Source organism: Eleutherodactylus coqui, chromosome 8, assembly GCF_035609145.1.
Source record: "Eleutherodactylus coqui strain aEleCoq1 chromosome 8, aEleCoq1.hap1, whole genome shotgun sequence".
Lineage (NCBI taxonomy): Eukaryota > Metazoa > Chordata > Amphibia > Anura > Eleutherodactylidae > Eleutherodactylus > Eleutherodactylus coqui.
In genome coordinates, this window is record NC_089844.1 from 171116741 (window position 1) to 171132317 (window position 15577).

Below are 15577 nucleotides of genomic sequence, written 5' to 3' on the forward strand. Positions count from 1 at the left end.
TTTTTGTGACTCATCCGAAAAAGAGGTATATTCTAAATTGCACCAAAAATTGTGCCAAAATTTTGGCATAAACTAAGCCAATTAATAGCTGCTCTAAACTTAGCCTAGGCAGTCATAAGATTCAGCAGAGCCACAGTCATAAACCTGGCACATTTTAAGACTATCCAGTCTAAGTTTGCACTGTCTAAAGGCTGATTTAGACACAACGATTCTCGCTCAAAAATCACTCAAAGCTGTTTTTTCAGCAAAAATCGTTGTGTCTAACTCCACTAACATCATGCATTTTTCGTTAAGCCATCGCTGATCGCTGATCTTTCAGCATGCTGAAAGATCAGCGATCAGTTATTAGGGATTCACAGCAGGATACAGCTGATACTATTGTTTCAGCTGTATCCTGCTCCCTGATAACGGGCTGGGTATGAAGAAGTGAGCGGTCCAGCTGTGTTCTTCATACTCCGCTCGGAGCGCTCGACTGTATAACAGCCGGGCACTCCAAGCAGAGAACAGCTCGATGCAGAAGACAAGCGGCCCCGCTCGTCTTCTGCATACCCCACTCGGAGTGCACAGCTGTATACCAGCTGGGTGCTCCGAGCAGAGAACAACTGGATGAAGAAGACAAGCGCCCCTGCTTGTCTTCTGTATACCCTGCTCGGAGCGCAAAGTGATCGCTCAACATTTGAGCGATCACCTTGCGCTTTAAAGGCACGCAACAAAAAAGATGTCTTTTGAGCAATAATCGTATCTAAATTCACAGGTGAACGCCCGAGAAACTCGGCCCGACATCACGTTTGCCAACGTGCGTTTTTCACGCCCTACATCCCCTCTGTGAGATTGCGATCCTCACGCACGTATTATACGCATGTCAGAGGATCTCCAGTGTTTCCCATTGATTTCGATGGGAAGCATCACATCACACGGCATGGGAGTGCTAAGCAGTGTCTTTAACCCCTTAATGACAGGGTCTATTTTGGGGTTAAGGACGCAACGATTTTTGGCAGATTTTCATCTTCATTTTTCAAAACCTATGACTTTTTTAATTTTTCCGTCGAGGAGGCCGTATAAGGGCTTGTTTTTTGCATGGTAAACTGTAGTTTTTACTGGTGCCATTTTTGGGTACATGGACTATATTATAAAACGTTCATTAATTTTTTTATGATAACAGGGAGAGAAAACGCATGAATTCTGCCACAGATTTTTTTTTTACAGCATTAATCACGGCGCATAAATGACACAATGCATTTTTTCTGTGGGTCGGTACGATTACAATGATATCAAAATTCATACTTTTTTTTTTTAGGTTTTTCCACTGTTCCGCAATAAAACCCCTTTTTTGGAAATTATTCTTTTTTTTTATAACTTTTTTATTTTTCCGTGGACGGAGCTCTGTGGAGGCTTATTTTTTGCGAGACGAGCTGTAGTTTTTATGGGCATCACTTTTAGGTACATGCAGCTTTTTTGATCACCTTTATTGCGTTTTTTTGTGAGGCAACATGAAAAAAATAAGCATTTTGCCTTAGTTTTTTAGGGGTGTTTTTTTACGCTTTTTGCAGTGCAGATTGAAAAATGCCCATTTATTGTACGCGTCATTATGGATACGAAGATACCAAATATGCAGGATTTTAAGTTTTTTATGCTAATATGGGCAAAAGCACAAAAAAGGGTTTTTTTCTACATCTTATTTTTACATTTTTATTACATTATTTTTAACTCTTTTTACACTATTTATGTCCCTGTGGGTGACTTCCACCATAGCACCTATGATCGCTATGATAAGGCATTGCAGAACTTCTGTCATGCAATGCCTTATCGCTTGTATTAGCGATCACAGGCACTGGCAAAGCAGCCTGTAGCTGGCATCCTATTGCCATGGCAACGCATTAGGCTCTCTGCGATTTCATCACGAGAGTCCGATGACGTCACAGAGGGAGCGTGTTCCCTCTGTGCGCCCTTTACATGCAGCGATCTATATAGATCGCGGCAGGGAAGGGGTTAACATCGGGGGTCGCTGTCCCTATGCACCCCTGCTGTTGAAGCGGAAGGCCAGCTATGGGTGACAGCCAGCTTGTATCTCTTATGATCTTGCGCTATCCCAAGCACATAAATGTATGCCCTGTTGCATTAAGTACCCCTCTGCCAGGACATACATTTACGTCCTGTGGCGGGAAGGGGTTAAAGGTCGCAAAAAAAATGAAAAAAGTACATACAGAATGGGAGGAATTGGGCTAAGCAGCAGCACATGTGAAAAAGACTTGGGTATACTAATAGATCAGAGACTGAACATGATTCAACAATGTGATACAGCAGCCAAAAAGGCAAACGCAATTCTGGGATGTATTAAGAGAAGCATAGAGTCTAGATCACATGAGGTCATCATCCCCCTCTACTCTTCCTTAGTCAGACCTCACCTGGAATACTGTGTCCAGTTCTGGGCACCCCACTTTAAAAAAGACATAGACAAACTGAAACAAGTTCAAAGAAGAGTTACCAAGATGGTGAGCAGTCTGCAAATCATGTCCTGTGAGGAACGGTTAAAGGATCTGGGAATGTTTAGCTTGCAAAAAAGAAGTCTGAGAGGAGACTTAAAGGGGTTGTCCCGCGAAAGCAAGTGGGGTTATACACTTCTGTATCGCCATATTAATGCACTTTGTAATATACATCGTGCATTAAATATGAGCCATACAGAAGTTATTCACTTACCTGCTCCGTTGCTAGCGTCCTCGTCTCCATGGTGCCGTCTAATTTCAGCGTCTAATCGCCCGATTAGACTCGCTTGCGCAGTCCGGTCTTCTTTCTTCTGAATGGGGCCGCTCGTGCCGGAGAGCTGATCCTCGTAGCTCCGCCCCGTCACGTGTGCCGATTCCAGCCAATCAGGAGGCTGGAATCGGCAATGGACCGCACAGAAGACCTGCAGTCCACCGAGGGTGAAGATCCCGGCGGCCATCTTAGCAAGGTAAGTAAGAAGTCGCAGCAGCGCCGGGATTCGGGTAAGTACCGGACGTTTTTTTTTTTTTACCCCTGCATCGGGTTTGTCTCGCGCCGAACGGGGGGGCTATTGAAAAAAAAAAAAACCCGTTTCGGCGCGGGACAACCCCTTTAATAGCTGTCTACAAATATCTGAAGGGCGGTCACAGTGCAGAGGGATCAGCCCTATTCTCATCTGTACAAGGAAAGACTAGAAGCAATGGGATGAAACTGAAAGGGAGGAGACACAGATTAGATATTAGACAGTGAGGGTGATCAATGAGTGGAACAGGTTACCATGGGAGGTGGTGAGTTCTCTTTTAATGGAAGTGTTCATACAAAGGCTGGACAAATATCTGTCTGGGATGATTTAGTGAACCTGCACTGAGCAGGGGGTTGGACCCGATGACCCTGGAGGTCCCTTATAACTCTACCTGTATATGAGTCTATGAAACAATGGGCGAGGCATTCTGAGGGAACGCACAAAAATCTAACATGCTGCGATTTATTTTCCCTCTCAACAGGACTGTGCATAAAAAAATTGCTCATCATGTCGCACGAAAATCACAATGCGTGCAAGAGCCCTAAGGCCGGCTTCACACAAGTGGTAAAATTGTGCGAGATTTGTGCGTTGCGAGACACAGAAACCTCACACAAATATGAACCCCATTCTTTTAAATGGGGTCATATACATGAGCGATGTTTTCCCGCAATGCTATGCGGGAAACAAATAATGACATGTTCTATCTAACTACAAGCTCTCGCATCACAGTGCTCATTGTTTTTTATGAGACTGGCAACAGCAGCACTGGCCCCATTGTAAATAATGGAAGAAACTGCGTGATCCTCTGCAGCGACGCCGGAGGATCCCTGCTTCCCTGAAGTGATGGGAAGTTGTTTTGCCATGAAAACACCCCGCATCCATGCGGATTTCACATGGTGGGAAGCGCGATATGGGGGCGGGAGCCATGGCCCGACACCGCGCTCACCCATGTGAAGTTAGCTGAAGTACATTCAAAAGAATGGAGTTCATATTTGTGTGAGATTCTCACCTGTGTGAATGTAACCTAACTCTTAGACAGTATTAGTATATATTAATATATATTATTGTTGTGAACACTTTGTCATCTCAAAAACCAAATGAAAGAGAGACAACCAACTGCAGATGCCTAATCAGTGCAGAAAACTGTGTTTAATTCACATTACTTTACCTGAAGTAAATACTTGAAAACCAGCGCAATAAGGACAAACACCCCACCGATGTGTTCATGCATCGCTATGATCGATCGATTCTAATTGCGATTTATTTTGTATTAAAAATAGTCCATGAAATAAAAAATGTAGATTATAATAAGCTTACTGCATTGAATGTATTGTGTCTGTGCATGACATGACTACGGACGTCCTGTCTCCTCCAGACTCTTCTGATCCCTGTCCCTCCCTGCAGACCCCTCTGTCCCATCCTGACTCCTTTGTCTCTCCTTCAAACACTTCTGTCCAGTCCTGTCCCTCTGGACTTCTCTGTCCACCTTCTAGATGTCTCTGTGCCCTTCTCAGAACCGCTATCCTCCTCCAGACTCCTCGGTCCACCTTCCAGATATCTCTGTGTCCCGCTCAGACCCTCTATCCTCCTCCAGAGTTCTCTTTCCCATCCAGTTTCCCATGTCAATCTGCAGGCTTCTCTGTCTCCACTGCATACTTCTGGATCCCCTCTAGACCCCTCTGCTCCTCTCCAGAATTCTCTATCTCCCTCTAGACCACTCTACTCCTCTCCAGAGTTCTCTGTCTCCCTCTAAACCCCTCTGCTCCTCCCCAGAGTCCTCTATCTCCATCCAGACCCCTCTGCTCTTCTCCAGAGTCTTCTATGCCCCTCCAGATCCCTCTGCTTCTCTCCAGAGTCAACTGTCTCCCTCTAAGCCCCTCTGCTTTTCTCCAGAGTCCTCTATCTTCCTCCTGACCACTCTGCTCCTCTCCAGAGTCATCTATCTCCCTCTAGACCACTCTGCTTCTCTCCAGAGTCATCTATCTTCATCTAAACCCCTCTGCTCCTTTTCAGAATTCTTCTCCCTCCAAACGCTCTGCTCCTCTTCAGAGTTCTTTATCTCCCTCCAGACCCATCTGCTTTTCTCCAGAGTCATCTATCACCCTCCACACCCCTCTGCTCATCTCCAGAGTCATCTATCTCCCTCCAGACCCCTCTGCTCCTCTCCAGAGTCCTCTATCACCCTCTAAACTCCTCTGCTCATGTCCAGTATCCGGTATCTCCCTACAGATCCCTCTGCTCCTTTTCAGAATTCTTCTCCCTCCAAACGCTCTGCTCCTCTTCAGAGTTCTTTATCTCCCTCCAGACCCATCTGCTTTTCTCCAGAGTCATCTATCACCCTCCACACCCCTCTGCTCATCTCCAGAGTCATCTATCTCCCTCCAGACCCCTCTGCTCCTCTCCAGAGTCCTCTATCACCCTCTAAACTCCTCTGCTCATGTCCAGTATCCGGTATCTCCCTACAGATCCCTCTGCTCCTTTCCAGAGTCTTCTATCTCCCTTTAAACTACTCTGCTCCTCTTCAGAATTCTCTATCTCCCTCTAGACCCCTCTGCTCCTCTTCAGAATTCTCTATCTCCCTCCAGACCCCTCTGCTCCTCTGCAAAGTCCTCTATCTCCCTCTAAACCGCTCTGCTCCTCTTCAGAATTCTCTATCTCCCTCCAGACCCCTCTGCTCCCCTTCAGAGTTCTCTATCTCCATCCAGACCCCTCTGCTCTTCTCCAGAGTCTTCTATGCCCATCCAGATCCATCTGCTTATATCCAGAGTCAACTGTCTCCCTGTAAACCCCTCTGCTTTTCTCCAGAGTCCTCTGTCTTCCTCCTGACCACTCTGCTCCTCTCCAGAGTCATCTCTCTCCCTCTAGACCACCCTGCTTCTCCCCAGCGTCCTCCATTTCCCTCTGAACTCCTCTGCTCTTCTCCAGAGTCTTCTATCCCCATCCAGATCCCTCTGCTCCTCTCCAGAGTCCTCTATCACACTCTAAACACCTCTGCTCATCTCCATAATCCTGTATCTCCCTCCAAACCCCTCTGCTCCTCTCCAGAGTACTCTATCCCCCCCAGACCTCTCTTCTCCAGAGTCATCTATCTCCCTCCAGACCCCTCTGCTCCTCTCCAGAGTCCTCTATCACCCTCTAAACGCCTCTGCTCATGTCCAGAATCCGGTATCTCCCTCCAGACCTCTCTGCTTCTCTTCAAAGTCCTTTATCACCCTCCAGACCTCTCTGCTCCTCTTCAGAGTTCTCTATCTCCCTCCACACCCCGCTGCTCTTCTCCAGAGTCTTCTATCCCCATCCAGATCCCCTTTCTTCTCTCCAGAGTCCTCTATCATCCTCTAAACACCTCTGCTCATCTCCATAATACTGTATGTCCCTCCAATCCCCTCTGCTCCTCTCCGGAAGTAGTCTACCCCCCCCCCCCCCCCCCCGCCAGACCTCTCTGCTCTTCTCCAGAGTCATCAATCTCCCACCAGACCCCTCTGGTCCTTTCCAGAATCCTCTATCTCCATCCAGACCCCTCTGCTCTTTTACAGAGTCCTCTATTTCCATCCAGACCCCTATGCTCCTCTGCAGAGTCCTATATCTCCCTCCAAACCCCTCTGCTCCTTTCCAGAGTCCTCTATCTCCCTCTAGACTGCACTGCTCCTCTTCAGCGTTTTCTATCTCCCTGCAGACCGTCTGCTCCTCTTTTGAGTTCTGTCTCCCTCCAGATCCCTCTGCTACTGCCCAGTGTAATCTGTCTCCATCTAGACCCCTCTGCTCCTCTTCAGAGTCCTCTATCTCCCTCCAGACCACTCTGCTCCTCTTCAGAATTCTGTATCTCCCTCCAGACCCCTCTGCTCCTCTTCAGAGTCCTTTATCTCCCTATAGACCTCTCTGCACTTCTTCAGAGTCCTTTATCTCCCTCCAGACCCTTCTGCTCCTTTCCAGAGTCCTCTATCTCCCTACAAACCCCTCTGCTCCTCTGCAGAGTCATCTATCTCCCTCCAGACCCTTCTACTCTTCTCCAGAGAACCCTATCATCCTCCAAACCCGTCTGCTCCTATGCAGAGTCCTCTATCTCCCTCTAGACCCCTCTGCACCTCTTCAGAATTCTCTATCTCCCTCCAAACCCTTCTGCTTCTTGTAAAATTTCTCTATCTTCTCCAGACCCCTCTACTCCTCTTCAGCGTTTTCTATCTTCCTGCAGACCTCTCTGCTCCTCTTTTGAGTTCATTATCTACCTCCAGATCCCTCTGCTACTCTACAGTGTCATCTATCTCTATCCAGACCCCTCTGCTCCTCTTCAGAGTCCTCTGTCTCCCTCTAAATCCCCATGCTCCTCTTCAGAATTCTCTACCTCCCTCTAAACCCCTCTGTTCCTTTTCAGAGTCCTCTATCTCCCTCCAGACCCCTCTGCTCCTCTGCAGAGTCATTTATCTCCCTTTGACCCCTCTGCTCCTCTGCAGAGTCATCTATCTCCACCCAGAACCCTCTGCTCCTCTACAAAGTCATCTATCTCCCTCTAAACCCCTCTGCTTCTCTTCAGAATTCTCCATCTCCCCCTAAACCTCTCTGCTAATCTCCAGAGTCATCTATCTCCCTCTGGACCCCTCTGCTCCTCTTCAGAGTTCCTTATTTCCATCCAGACCCCTTTGCTGTTCTCCGGAGTCTTCTATCCCCATCCAGATCCCTCTGCTTCACTCCAGAGTCAACTGTCTCCCTCTAAACCCCTCTGCTCCTCTTCTGAATTCTCTACCTCCCACCAAAACCCCTCTGCTCCTCTCCAGTGTCATCTATTTCCCTTTAGACCCCTCTGTAAATTTTTCAGAGTCCTCTATCGCACTCCAGACCCCTCTGCTACTCTTCAGAGTCCCCTATCTCCCTCCAACCCCCTTTGCTCCTCTGCATAGTCATGTATCTTCATCCAGACCCCTCTGTTCCTCTCCAGAGTCATCTGTCTCCCTATAAACCCCTCTGCTCCTCTTCAGAATTCTCCATCTCCCTCCAAACCCCTCTGCTCCTCTCCAGAGTCCCCTTTCTCCCTCCAACCCCCTCTGCTCCTCTGCAGAGTTATCTATCTCCATCCAGACCACACTGCTCCTCTTCAGAATTCTCCTTCTCCCCCTAAACCCCTCTGCTCATGTCCAGAGTCATCTATCTACATCTAGACCCCTCTGCTCCTCTTCAGAGTATTCTATCTCCCTCTTAACCACTCTGCTCCTCTCCAGAGTCCTCTATCACCCTCTAAACCACTCTGCTCCTCTTCAGACTTCTGTATCTTCCTCCAGACCCCTCGGCTCCTCTTCAGAGTCCTCTATATCCCTCCAGACCCCTTCGGTTCCTCTCCAGAATCATTTATCTCCCTCTGGACCCCTCTACTCCTCTTCAGAGTCCTCTGTCTTCCTGTAGTGCCCTCTGCTTCTCTATCTCCCTGCAGACTCCTCTGCTCTTCTCCAGAATCATCTATCTCCCTCCAGACCCCTCTGCTCCTCTCCAGGGTCCTCTATCACCCTCTAAACCCCTCCACTCCTCTCCAGATTTCTCTACCTTCCTCCTGACCCCTCTGCTCCTCTACAGACTCCTCTATCTCCCTCTAGACCACTCTGCTCCTCTCCAGCGTCCTCCATTTCCCTCTAAACCACTTTGCTCCTCTTCAGAATTCTCTATCTGCCCCCACACCCCTCTGCTCCTCTGCAGAGTCGTTTATATCCCTCCAGACCCCTCTGTTCCTCTCCAGAATCATTTATCTCCCTCTAGACCCCTCTGCTCCTCTGCAGTTATCTATTTCCCTCTAGACCACTCTGCTCCTTTTTTCGAGCCCTCTATCTCCCTTTAGACCCTTCTGCTTCTCTTTAGATTTCTGTATCTTCTTCCAGACCTCTCTGCTCCTTTTCAGAGTCCTTTATTTCACTCTTAAACCCTCTGCTTCCCTTTAGAATTTTCTATCTCCCTCCAGACCTCTCTGCTCCTCTCCAGAGTACTTTATTCCCTTCCAGATCCCTTTGCCCTTCTCCAGAATCATCTCTCTCCTTCAAGACCACTATGCTCCTCTCCAGAGTCCTCTATCACCCTATAAACCCCTCTGCTTCACTGCAGAGTCATTTATCTCCATCTAAACCCCTCTACTCCTCTCCAGAGACCTCTATCTTCCTCTAGAACCTTCTGCTTCTCTTTAGATTTCTGTATCTCCTTCCAGACCTCTCTGCTCCTCTCCAGAGTCATATATCTCCCTCTAGACACTTCTGTTCCTCTTCAGAATTCTCCATCTCCCCCTGAACACCTCTGCTCATCTCCAGAGTCCTCTATCTCCATCTAGACCTCTCTGCGCCTCTTCAGAGCACTCTATCTCCCTCTGAACCACTCTGCTCCTCTCCAGAGTCTTCTATCTCCCTGTAAAGCACTCTGCTCCTCTTCAGAGTCTTCAATTTCCCTCCAGACCCCTCTGCACCTCTTAAGAGTCCTCTGTCTCTCTCCAGACGCCTCTGCTGCTCTCCAGAGTCCTCTATCTTCCTCCAAAAACCTCTGCTCCTCTGCAAAGTCATCTATCTCCATCCGGACCCCCCTGCTCTACTCCAGATTCCTCTATCTCCCTCTATACCGCTCTGCTTCTCTTCAGAATTCTCTATCTCCCTCTAGACCCCTCTGCTCCCCTTCAGAATTCTCTATTTCCCTCCAGAACACTCTGCTCCTCTTCAGAGTCCTCTATATCCATCCAGACACTTCTGTTCCTCTCCAGAATCATTTATCTCCCTCCAAACCCCTCTGCTCCTATGCAGAGTCCTCTCTCTCCGTCTAGACCCCTCTGCTCCTCTTCAGAATTCTCTATCTCCCTCCAAACCCTTCTGCTTTTTGTAAGATTTCTCTATCTTCTCCAGACCCCTCTACTCCTCTTCAGCGTTTTCTATCTCCCTGCAGACCTCTCTGCTCCTGTTTTGAGTTCTCTATCTCCCTCCAGACCCCTCTCCTACTCTTCAGTGTCATCTATCTCCATTTAGACCCCTCTGCTCCTCTCCAGAATTCTCTACCTCCCTCTAAACCCCTCTGCTCCTCTTCAGAGTTCTCCATCTCTCTCCGAACCCCTCTACTCTTCTCCAGAGTCTCCAGAATTAACTGTCTCCCTCTAAACCCCTCTGTTCCTTTTCAGAGTCCTCTATCTCCCTCTAGACCTCTCTGCGCCTCTTCAGAGTTCTCTATCTCCCTACAGACCCCTCTGCTTCTCTCCAGTGTCATCTATTTCCCTTTAGACCCCTCTGTAACTTTTTCAGAGTCCTCTATCGCTCTCCAGACCCCTCTGCTACTCTTCAGAGTCCTTTATCTCCCCCCAAACCCCTCTGCTCCTCTCCAGAGTCTATCTCCCTCCAACCCCCTTTGCTCCTCTGCATAGTCATGTATCTTCATCCAGACTCCTCTGTTCCTCTCCAGAGTCATCTGTCTCCCTATAAACCCCTCTGCTCCTCTTCAGAATTCTCCATCTCCATCCAAACCTTTCTGCTCCTCTCCAGAGTCCCCTATCTCGCTCCAACCCCCTCTGCTCCTCTGCAGAGTTATCTATCTTCATCTAGACCCCTCTTCTCCTCTTCAGAGTATTCTATCTCCCTCTTAACCACTCTGCTCCTCTCCAGAGTCCTGTATCACCCTCTAAACCACTCTGCTCCTCTTCAGAATTCTGCATCTCCCTCCAGAACCCTCTGCTCCTCTTCAGAGTCCTCTATATCCCTGCAGACCCCTTCTGTTCCTCTCCAGAATCATTTATCTCCCTCTAGACCCCTCTGCTCCTCTTCAGAGTCCTCTGTCTCCCTGTAGTGCCCTCTGCTTTTCTATCCTCCTCCAGACTCCTCTGCTCTTCTCCAGAATCATCTATCTCCCTCCAGACCCCTCTGCTCCTCTCCAGGGTCCTCTATCACCCTCTAAACGCCTCCACTCCTCTCCAGATTCCTCTACCTTCCTCCTGACCCCTCTGCTCCTCCCCAGCGTTCTCTATCTCTCTCTAGACCACTCTGCTCCTCTCCAGCGTCCTCCACTTCCCTCTAAACCACTCTGCTCCTCTCCAGTGTCCTCCATTTTTCTAAAACCTCTCTGCTCCTCTTCACAATACTCTATCTGCCTCCACACCCCTCTGCTCCTCAGCAGAGTCGTCTATCCCCCTCCAGACCCCTCTGCTCCTCTCCAGAGTCCTCTATATCCCTGTAAAGCACTCTGCTCCTCTTCAGAGTCTTCAATTTCCCTCCAGACCCCTCTGCACCTCTTAAGAGTCCTCTGTCTCTCTCCAGACGCCTCTGCTGCTCTCCAGAGTCCTCTATCTTCCTCCAAAAACCTCTGCTCCTCTGCAAAGTCATCTATCTCCATCCGGACCCCTCTGCTCTACTCCAGATTCCTCTATCTCCCTCTATACCGCTCTGCTTCTCTTCAGAATTCTCTATCTCCCTCTAGACCCCTCTGCTCCCCTTCAGAATTCTCTATTTCCCTCCAGAACACTCTGCTCCTCTTCAGAGTCCTCTATATCCATCCAGACACTTCTGTTCCTCTCCAGAATCATTTATCTCCCTCCAAACCCCTCTGCTCCTATGCAGAGTCCTCTCTCTCCGTCTAGACCCCTCTGCTCCTCTTCAGAATTCTCTATCTCCCTCCAAACCCTTCTGCTTTTTGTAAGATTTCTCTATCTTCTCCAGACCCCTCTACTCCTCTTCAGCGTTTTCTATCTCCCTGCAGACCTCTCTGCTCCTGTTTTGAGTTCTCTATCTCCCTCCAGACCCCTCTCCTACTCTTCAGTGTCATCTATCTCCATTTAGACCCCTCTGCTCCTCTCCAGAATTCTCTACCTCCCTCTAAACCCCTCTGCTCCTCTTCAGAGTTCTCCATCTCTCTCCGAACCCCTCTACTCTTCTCCAGAGTCTTCTATCCCCATGCAGAACCCTTTGCTTCTCTCCAGAATTAACTGTCTCCCTCTAAAACCCCTCTGTTCCTTTTCAGAGTCCTCTATCTCCCTCTAGACCTCTCTGCGCCTCTTCAGAGTTCTCTATCTCCCTACAGACCCCTCTGCTCCTCTCCAGTGTCATCTATTTCCCTTTAGACCCCTCTGTAACTTTTTCAGAGTCCTCTATCGCTCTCCAGACCCCTCTGCTACTCTTCAGAGTCCTTTATCTCCCCCCAAACCCCTCTGCTCCTCTCCAGAGTCTCCTATCTCCCTCCAACCCCCTTTGCTCCTCTGCATAGTCATGTATCTTCATCCAGACTCCTCTGTTCCTCTCCAGAGTCATCTGTCTCCCTATAAACCCCTCTGCTCCTCTTCAGAATTCTCCATCTCCATCCAAACCTTTCTGCTCCTCTCCAGAGTCCCCTATCTCCCTCCAACCCCCTCTGCTCCTCTGCAGAGTTATCTATCTTCATCTAGACCCCTCTTCTCCTCTTCAGAGTATTCTATCTCCCTCTTAACCACTCTGCTCCTCTCCAGAGTCCTGTATCACCCTCTAAACCACTCTGCTCCTCTTCAGAATTCTGCATCTCCCTCCAGAACCCTCTGCTCCTCTTCAGAGTCCTCTATATCCCTGCAGACCCCTTCTGTTCCTCTCCAGAATCATTTATCTCCCTCTAGACCCCTCTGCTCCTCTTCAGAGTCCTCTGTCTCCCTGTAGTGCCCTCTGCTTTTCTATCCTCCTCCAGACTCCTCTGCTCCTCTCCAGGGTCCTCTATCACCCTCTAAACGCCTCCACTCCTCTCCAGATTCCTCTACCTTCCTCCTGACCACTCTGCTCCTCCCCAGCGTTCTCTATCTCCCTCTAGACCACTCTGCTCCTCTCCAGCGTCCTCCACTTCCCTCTAAACCACTCTGCTCCTCTCCAGTGTCCTCCATTTTTCTAAAACCTCTCTGCTCCTCTTCACAATACTCTATCTGCCTCCACACCCCTCTGCTCCTCAGCAGAGTCGTCTATCCCCCTCCAGACCCCTCTGCTCCTCTCCAGAGTCCTCTATATCCCTCCAGACCCCTCTGTTCCTCTCCAGAATCATTTATCCCCCTCTAGACCCCTCTGCTCCTCTTCAGTTATCTATTTCCCTCTAGACCACTCTGCTCCTTTTTTCGAGCCCTCTATCTCCCTTTAGACCCTTCTGCTTCTTTTTAGACTTCTGTATCTCCTTCCAGACCTCTCTGCTCCTTTTCAGAGTCCTTTATTTCACTCTTAAACCCTCTGCTTCCCTTTAGAATTTTCTATCTCCCTCCAGACCTCTCTGCTCCTCTCCAGAGTACTTTATTCCCTTCCAGATCCCTTTGCCCTTCTCCAGAATCATCTCTCTCCTTCAAGACCACTATGCTCCTCTCCAGAGTCCTCTATCACCCTCTAAACCCCTCTGCTTCACTGCAGAGTCATTTGTCTCCATCTAAACCCATCTACTCCTCTCCAGAGACCTCTATCTCCCTCTAGACCCTTCTGCTTCTCTTTAGATTTCTGTATCTCCTTCCAGACCTCTCTGCTCCTCTCCAGAGTCGTCTATCCCCCTCTAGACACCTCTGCTCCTCTTCAAAATTCTCCATCTCCCCCTAAACACCTCTGCTCATCTCCAGAGTCCTCTATCTCCATCTAGACCCCTTTGCGCCTCTTCAGAGTACTCTATCTCCCTCCAGACGCCCCTGCTGCTCTCCAGAGTCCTCTATCTTCCTCCAAAAACCTCTGCTCCTCTGCAAAGTCATCTCTCCATCCGGACCCCTCTGCTCTACTCCAGATTCCTCTATCTCCCTCTATACCGCTCTGCTTCTCTTCAGAATTCTCTATCTCCCTCTAGACCCCTCTGCTCCCCTTCAGAATTCTCTATTTCCCTCCAGAACACTCTGCTCCTCTACAGAGTCCTCTATATCCATCCAGACACTTCTGTTCCTCTCCAGAATCATTTATCTTCCTCTACACCCCTCTGCTCCTCTCCAGAGTCATCTATCTCCCTCTAGACCTCTCTGCTCCTCTCCAGAGTCATCTATTTCCCTCTAGACCCCTGTGCTCCTTTTCAGAGTCTTCTATCTCCCTCCAGACCCCTCTGCTTCTCTTTCGAATTCTCTATCTCCCTGCAGACCTCCCTGCTCCTCTCCAGTGTCAGCTGTTTTCCTCTGGACCGCTCTGCTCCTTTTCAGAGTCCTCCTTCTCTCTCTAAACCCTTCTGCTCATCTCCAGATTCTGCTATCTCCCTCCAGACCCCTCTGCTTTTCTTCAGGGTACTCTATCTCTCTCCAGAACCCTCTGCTCCTCTCCTGAGTCTTCTATCAGCCTCTAAACCCCTCTGCTCATCTCCAGAATCCGGTATCTCCCTCCAGACCCCTCTGCTTCTCTTCAGAGTCCTCTGTCTCCCTCCAGACCCCTCTACTCCTCTCCAGATTCCTCTATCTCCCTCTAGACCACTCTGCTCCTCTCCAGCATCATCCTTTTCCCTCTAAACCCCTCTGCTCCTCTTTAGAATTCTCTATCTGCCTCCAAACCCCTCTGCTCCTCTGCAAAGTCATTTAGCTCCCTCCAGACCCCTCTGCTCCTCTCCAAAGTCCTCTATATCCCCCCAGACCCCTCTGTTCCTCTCCAGAGTAATCTATCTCCCTCTAGACCTCTCTGCTCCTCTCCAAAGTCATCTATTTCCCTCTAGACCCCTCTGCTCCTTTTCAGAGTCCTGTATCTCCCTCTAGACCTCTCTGCTTCTCTTTACAATTCTCTATCTCCCTCCAGACCTCCTTGCTTCTCTCCAGTGTCATCTGTTTCCCTCTAGAACCCACTGCTCCTTTTCAGCGTCCTCTATCTCCCTGTAAATCCCTTTGCTCTTCTCCAGAATCATCTATCTCCCTCCAGACCCCTCTGCTCCTCTCTAGAGTCCCGTATCACCCACTAAACCCCTCTGCTCATTTCTGCACAGAATCTGATATCTTTCTGCAGACCCCTCTGCTCCTCTTCAAAGTCCTCTATCTTCCTCCAAACCCTTTTGCTCCTCTCCAGAGTCATCTAGTTCTCTCTAGACCACTCTGCTTCACTCTAGCATCCTCCATTTTTCTCTAAAACCATCTGCTCCTCTTCAGAATTCTCTAGCTCTTTCCAGACCCCTCTGCTCCTCTCCAGAGTCCTCTATCTCCCTCCAAACCCCTTTGCTCCTCTGCAGAGTCATCTATGTCCATCTAGACAATTTTGCTCCTCTCCAGAGATCTCTATCTCCCTCCAGAACCCTCTGCTACTCTCCAGAGTCATCTATCTCCCTCTAGACCCCTCTGCACCTATAGAGATTACTCTATCACCCTCTAAACCACTCTACTCCTCTCCAGAGTCCTCTATCTCACTCCAGACCCTTTTGCTTCTCTCCAGAATCCTCTATCTCTTACTAAGCCACTCTGCTCCTCTTCAAAATTCTCTATCTCCATCCAGACCGTTTTGCTCCTCTCCAGAGTTATCTGTTTCCCTCTAAACACCTATGTTCCTCTCCAGAGTCATCTATCTCTCTCTAAAGCACTCTGCTGCTGTGTAAAGTCTTCTATCTCCCTCCAGACCCCTCTGCTCCTTTGCAGAATTCTCTATCTCCCTCCAGACCCCACTGCATCTCTCCAGAGTCCCCTATCTCCCTCCAGACCCCTCTGCT